The following is a 7,237-nucleotide window of genomic DNA, read 5'->3' as shown; positions in this document are numbered from 1 at the left end:
CCTCCCACCCGCCCTATCCCACTCCTCTAGGTGGACACAAAGCTGATCTCCCTGTGCTATGCGGCTGCTTCCCACTAGGTATCTGTTTTACATTTGGTAGTGTATATATGTTCATGCCACTCTCTCACTTCATCCCAGCTTACACTTCCCCCTCCTCATGTCCTCAAATCCATTCTCTACGTCTGCATCTTTATTCCTGTCCTGCCCCTAGGTTCTTCAGAACCTTTTTTTTTTTTTTAGATTCCATATATATGTGTTAGCTTACGGTATTTGTTTTTCTCTTTCTGACTTACTTCACTCGGTATGACAGTCCATCCACCTCAGTAAAAATAACTCAATTTTGTTTCTTTTTATGGCCGAGTAATATTCCATTGTATATATGTGCCACATCTTCTTTACCCATTCATGTGTTGATGGACACTTAGGTTGCTTCCATGTCCTGGCTATTGTAAATAGAGCTGCAGTGAACATTGTGGTACATGACTCTTTTTGAATTATGGTTTTCTCAGGGTATATGCCCAGGAGTGGGATTCCTGGGTTGTATGGTAATTCTATTTTTAGTTTTTTAACCAACCTCCATACTGTTCTCCATAGTGGCTGTATCAATTTACATTCCCACCAACAGTGCAAGAGGGTTACCTTTTCTCCACACCCTCTCCAGCATTTATTGTTTGTAGATTTTTTGATGAGGCCATTCTGACTGGTGTGAGGTGATACCTCATTGTAGTTTTGATTTTCATTTCTCTAATTAGTGATGTTGAGCATTCTTTCATGTGTATGTGGGCAATCTGTATATGTTCTTTGGAGAAATGTCTATTTAGGTCTTCTGCCCATTTTTGGATTGAGTTTTTTTTGTTTGTTTGTTTTTTGTGGTACGTGGGCCTCTCACTGCTGCGGCCTCTCCCGTTGCGGAGCACAGGCTCCGAACGCACAGGCCCAGCAGCCATGGCTCACGGGCCCAGCCGCTCCGTGGCATGTGGGATCCTCCCAGACTGGGGCACGAACCCGCGTCCCCCGCATCGGCAGGTGGACTCTCAACCACTGCTCCATCAGGGAAACCCCAAGGGTTGTTTGTTTTTTTGATATTGAGCTGCATGAGCTGCTTGTATATTTTGGAGATTAATCCTTTGTCATTTGCTTCATTTGCAAATATTTTCTCCCATTCTGAGGGGTGTCTTTTCGTCTTGTTTATGTTTCTTTTGCTGTGCAAAAGCTTTGAAGTTTAATTAGGTCCCATTTATTTCTGTTTTTATTTCCATTTCTCTAGGAGGTGGGTCAAAAAGGATCCTGCTGTGATTTACGTCATAGATGTTCTGCCTGTGTTTTCCTCTAAGAGTTTTATAGTGTCTGGCCTTACATTTAGGTCTTTAATCCATTTTGAGTTTACTTTTGTGTATGGTGCTAGGGAGTGTTCTAATTTCATTCTTTTACATGTAGCTGTCCAGTCACACCAGCACTACTTATTGAAGAGGCTGTCTTTTCTCCACTGTATATTCTTGCCTCCTTTATCAAAGACAGGGTGACCATATGTGCATGGGTTTATCTCTGGGATTTCTATCCTGTTGCATTGATCTACATTTCTGTTTTTGTGCCTGTACCATACTGTCTTGATTAGTGTAGCTTTGTAGTATAGTCTAAAGTCAGGGAGCCTAATTCCTCCAGCTCCATTTTTCATTCTCAAGATTGATTTGGCTACTCGGGGTCTTTTGTGTTTCCATACGAATTGTGAATTTTTTTGCTCTAGTTCTGTGAAAAATGCCATTGGTAGTTTGATAGGGATTGCACTGAATCTGTAGATTGCTTTGGGTAGTATAGTCATTTTCACAATGTTGATTCTTCCAATCCAAAAACATGGTATATCTCTCCATCTCTTTGTATTATCTTTAATTTCTTTTATCAGTGTCTTATAGTTTTCTGCATACAGGTCTTTTGTCTCCTTAGGTAGGTTTATTCCTAGGTATTTTATTCTTTTTGTTGCAGTGGTAAATGGGAGTGTTTCCTTAATTTCTCTTCCAGATTTTTCATCATTAGTGTATAGGAATGCAAGAGATTTCTGTGCATTTATTTTGTTTCCTGCTGCTTTACCAAATTCATTGATTAGCTCTAGTAGTTTTCTGGTAGCATCTTTAGGATTCTCTATGCATCATGTCATCTGCAAACAGTGACAGCTTTACTTCTTCTTTTCCAATTTGGATTCCTTTTATTTCTTTTTCTTCTCTGATTGCTGTGGCTAAAACTTCCAAAACTATGTTAAATAATAGTGGTGAGTGTGGGCACCTTTGTCTTGTTCCTGATCTTAGAAGAAATGGTTTCAGTTTTTCACCATTGAGAACGATGTTGGCTGTGGGTTTGTCATATATGGCCTTTATTATGTTGAGGCAAGTTCCCTGTATGTCTACTTTCTCTAGGGTTTTTATCATAAATGGGTGTTGAATTTTGTCAACAGCTTTTTCTGCATCTATTGAGATGATCATATGGTTTTTCTCCTTCAATTTGTTAATATGGTTTATCACATTGATTTGGGTATATTGAAGTATCCTTGCATTCCTGGGATAAATCCCACTTGATCATGATGTATGATGCTTCTAATGTGCTGTTGAATTCTGTTTGCTAGTGTTTTACTGAGGATTTTTGCATCTATGTTCATCAGTGATATTGGCCTGTAGTCTTCTTCCTTTGTGACATCTCTGTCTGGTTTTGGTATCAGGGTGATGGTGGCCTCGTAGAATGAGTTTCGGAGTGTTACTCCCTCTGCTACATTTTGGAAGAGTTTGAGAAGGATAGGTGTTAGCTCTTCTCTAAATGTTTGATAGAATTTGCCTGTGAAGCCATCTGGTCCTGGGCTTTTGTTTCTTTGAAGATTTTTAATCACAGTTTCAATTTCAGTGCTTGTGACTGGTCTGTTTATATTTTCTATTACTTCCTGGTTCAGTCTCAGAATGTTGTGCTTTTCTAAGAATTTGTCCATTTCTTCCAAGTTGTCCATTTTATTGGCATATATATAATTGCTTGTAGTAATCTCTCATGATCCTTTGTATTTCTGCATTGTCAGTATTACTTCTCCTTTTTAATTTCCAATTCTGTTGATTTGAGTCTTCTCCCTTTTTTCCTTTTCTTTTTTTTTTTTTTTTTTGTGGCACACAGGCCTCTCACTGTTGTGGCCTCTCTCGTTGGGGAGAACAGGCTCCAGATGCGCAGGCTCAGCGGCCATGGCTCACGGGCCTAGCTGCTCTGCAGCATGTGGGATCTTCTTGGACAGGGGCACAAACCCGTGTCCCCTGCATCAGCAGGTGGACTTTCAACCTCTGCGCCACCAGGGAAGCCCCTCCCTTTTTTTTTGATGCATCTGGCTAATACTTTATCAATTTTGTTTTTCTGAAAGAGCCAGCTTTTAGGTTTATTGATCTTTGCTATCATTTCCTTCATTTGTTTTTCATTTATTTCTGATCTTTATGATTTCTTTCCTTCTGCTAACTTTGGGGTGTTTTTGTTCTTCTTTCTGTAATTGCTTTAGGTGTAAGCTTAGGTTATTTGAGATGTTTCTTGTTTCCTGAGCTAGGATTGTATTGCTATGAACTTCCCTCTTAGAACTGCTTTGCTGCATGCCATAAGTTTTGGGTCATCGTGTTTTCTTTGTCATTTGTTTCTAGGTATTTTTGATTTCCTCTTTGATTTCTTCAGTGATCTCTTGGTTATTTAGTAGTGTATTGTTTAGCCTCCATGTGTTTGTATTTTTTACAGATTTTTTCCTGTAATTGATATCTAGTCTCATAGCATTGTATTTGGAAAAGATACTTTATATGATTTCAATTTTCTTAAATTTACCAAGGCTTGATTTGTGACCCAAGATATGATCTATCCTTGACAGTGCTCTATGAGCACTTGAGAAGAAAGTGTATTCTGTTGTTTTTGGATGGAATGTCCTATAAATATCAATTAATTCTATCTTGTTTAATGTGTCATTTAAAGCTTGTGTTTCCTTATTTATTTTCAATTTGGATGATCTGTCCATTGTGAAAGTGGGGTGTTAAAGTCCCCTACTATGATTGTGTTACTGTCGATTTCCCCTTTTATGGCTGTTAGTATTTGCCTTATGTATTGAGGTGCTCCTATGCTGGATGCATAAATATTTACAATTGTTATATCTTCTTGGATTGATCCCTTGATCATTATGTAGTGTCCTTCTTTGTCTCTTATAATAGTCTTTATTTTAGAGTCTATTTTGTCTGATATGAGAATTGCTACTGCATATTAGTACTTCTAATGGTAGTGTTTACCTGATTTTTGGACAAAAGGTCCCACATCTTCATTTTGCACTGGGTCCTACATATTAGGTAGCCATTCCTGCTCTTGAATGCTCTGCTCCTCCTGAGGCTGGTCTCAAACCTTTCCTTATTAGAACCCTCTTCTGTCTACAGCCCTTTGGGATTCCAGCTGATTGTCACTGATTTGAAGTGCACCATTGTTTTGTGGCTCCTCTGCTGCTTCATTTGTGAAATCGAGAACTGGACTAGGACTTAAGAAATAATTCAGCGGCTCCATGAGCTCTAGAGGAAGGACATCTACCACAGTGGAAGATGACACAACTTCTCAATCCCCTTCTAACCCTGACTTGGGGAAGGAGCCAAATGCTGGAATCTCTTATCTGGCAGTGCTGTTTCTCCCTTTGATGAGTTTTGGCAGAAAAATGCTTCTGGAAGACTAAACCTCAGCTATTATCCTTGACAACTTGGTTCCTGTCTATCCTTTTCTGCTACCCCATGAATTGTTGAGCAGTTGTGAGTAGGCAGAGCAGGTGGAAGCTCTTGTCCAAAGTGACTGATTTGATCAAAACTGTGCATGAAGAGTCCTGGCAAAGCAATGCTTGGCAGGTTTTGTTTTGTTTGGGTTTTAATGGTACAGCAGAATCACCTCTTCTTTAAAAAAAAAAGTGAGAAAGATAATTTTGGCAAACGTACAAATATCACATCACGAAACTGGAAACAAGAAACTTTATAGGAAACTGATGAAGAAACTTTATAGGAAACTGAAAATGAGCAAAGCAAGATCTGTTTGTGGTGAAGGATATAAAGAACATAAAAATGGATATTCAAGGTTTTTCATGGAACATTATAACCCATCAAATTAAGGTATCATTATTCTTTAACAAAAATTAACTGATCTGAGGAAGGGTAATGCAAAAGTATTCTAATGCAGTGCTGCCCAATAGAACTTTCTGTGATGATAGAAATGTTTCATCATCTCTGTGCTAATACAGACTCCACTAGCCACATGAATACTCCCATTTTTAATATGGCTTAAATTTAGCTCTTTAAAAAGTGGCTACCTGCAGAAACTAACACACCATTGTAAACAATTATACTCTAATAAAGATGTAAAAAAAAAGTGCTACCAGTTGAGCAGCATAGTTCTAATGCCTCATAGGTCAAAACCAGTGGTTTCTATGGGGGACTTCTCTAATTACTGCTGAGGGGTAGGGGGTTGGAGTAGAAAGAAAAGAAAGCTCTTAATAGATCTACTTAGTCACTTACACAACACCTTACATTCTCCACAGCTTCCAGAATTAGTAGGTGACACAACCTGCTGTAAGGGGTATGAGAGAAGGATTCTTGGGGAGAGCTGAGTATGCCCTTCCAACTCCTGGCTCAAGCCAATGGAAGTAAAAGGCCTAGGATTTTGTAACTCAGATGGAGAGAGGACAATGGTTCCATACACAGAATCTGAGGCTTGGGCCACGCCTGGGGCATCTGTGCTTGGAAATCATCGCTGTGGGGCTGGCGGGGAGCTGGGCACTCATTTTCGGACATTGTTTCCAGAGCCAGAGGAGGATTTAGAGGTGGAAGGAGGACCCGTGGGCCCTTTCTGGCCACCTGCAGGCTGAACAGGCCCTTTCTATTTGGGGATTAATGTCTTGTTCTTGCTCTTGAACACTTTGCTGGGATCTAGCTTGTTCACAAAGGAGTCGGTCTCTTCCGTGAGTAGGTTTGTGTTGTAGGTGATGGGTTTACACATGTTGAACCATTGCTTGGCCTGTGGGCTAATGCCATAGCTGTGAAGGCGTACTCCCACTGGAGCAGGCCCAGGTGGGTGATAAGCAGGAGATAATAGGCAGTAAAGTTATCTGTGAGAAAATGCCAGTATAACGCTCTGTCCAGGAACCAGATCTCAGTGTCTTGTGCTAATGCTGGTTTACCTCTTTTGTAGGCAAGGCAAACCTTCCCATTCAGGTTGCAAGGATCCAGCTCAAATATCGCTTCTTGTGTATCATTCTCCAGGTCTGCAAGAGTTGGTGCGTTAGGAAGAGAGTACATGGAAGACTGGTTGAGTTGAGTCAGTTTTGAGATGCTGTTAATTGCCATGCTGCCCAGTGGAATGGTGTGTTCATCCAGCTTCACATTCCATGTCATGTGGAAGCCGTTGGTCATCAGGTAAAAGTTCTTCAGATCCTCAGGCAGCACAGTTATTTTTTTGTTCCCATGAAGAAATCATGTGACATTCAGCAGGCGCCTTTTCTATGATGGTCACCTCTGTCACACCTTGGGATGATTCTAGGATGTGGGTGACCCCCAAGGTCAGCTTCTCCAGGTGCGGCTTGCGGCTGCCCAGTAGCGGGGTCGGTGTCTCCTCCATGGCTCGCGTCCCCGCTCCGCGCGCGGCCGGGAGAGCGGCGGGGACGGGGCGGGAGAGCGGGGCGGCCGGGAGGGCCGGACTCCACCCTGGAGGCGCAGCCGTCAAGTTCACGGCATGCCGGGAGTTGTAGTGCTCGGCGCCTGAGAGCGCGGCGGGGCGGAGATGGGGGGCCCGGGCTGCTCTGGGAGTAGCAGTTCCGCGGGGCGCTTGTTCCTGCGGCCCCGGCGGGTGCTCCACGCCACGCCGCCGGGACACAGCGACTCCACCGCCCGGACCCTCCCGCGCAAGCGGGGGCGGGCCTCAGCGCCGTGCGGCCAATCGGGCCAGGCGTAGAGACCGGGGCAGGACGGCCTCGGCGCGACGCCCCTAGTGGCGGTTGTGTCCATGTAGTATTTTCTGATGTGTCGAGTTGACCTCATAGAACTGGAAATATTTAGTATCCAAGTAGGAAACATGTGCTATCAAGGCACCAGGGAAGTTCCCAAAACTTCAGAGTATAGGTCAGTTTTGGTTGTGACTGTTTAGCACTTGTAAATTGGTTAAAGAGCATTGACCTGAACCGGTGACTATCCTTAGGTGTCCTTGTCTCTTCCCTACCGCTATTAAC

General features: G+C 42.5%; 1 pseudogene; it reads right to left on the bottom strand.

The window, feature by feature from the left end:
- Positions 1–5,793: 5,793 nt before the first annotated feature.
- Positions 5,794–6,630, bottom strand: LOC116753426 (annotated as a pseudogene).
- Between the last annotated feature and the right edge of the window lie 607 nt (positions 6,631–7,237).

This window comes from Phocoena sinus, chromosome 4 (genome assembly GCF_008692025.1).
Source record: "Phocoena sinus isolate mPhoSin1 chromosome 4, mPhoSin1.pri, whole genome shotgun sequence".
NCBI lineage: Eukaryota > Metazoa > Chordata > Mammalia > Artiodactyla > Phocoenidae > Phocoena > Phocoena sinus.
This window is presented reverse-complemented; position numbering and strand designations above follow the sequence as displayed.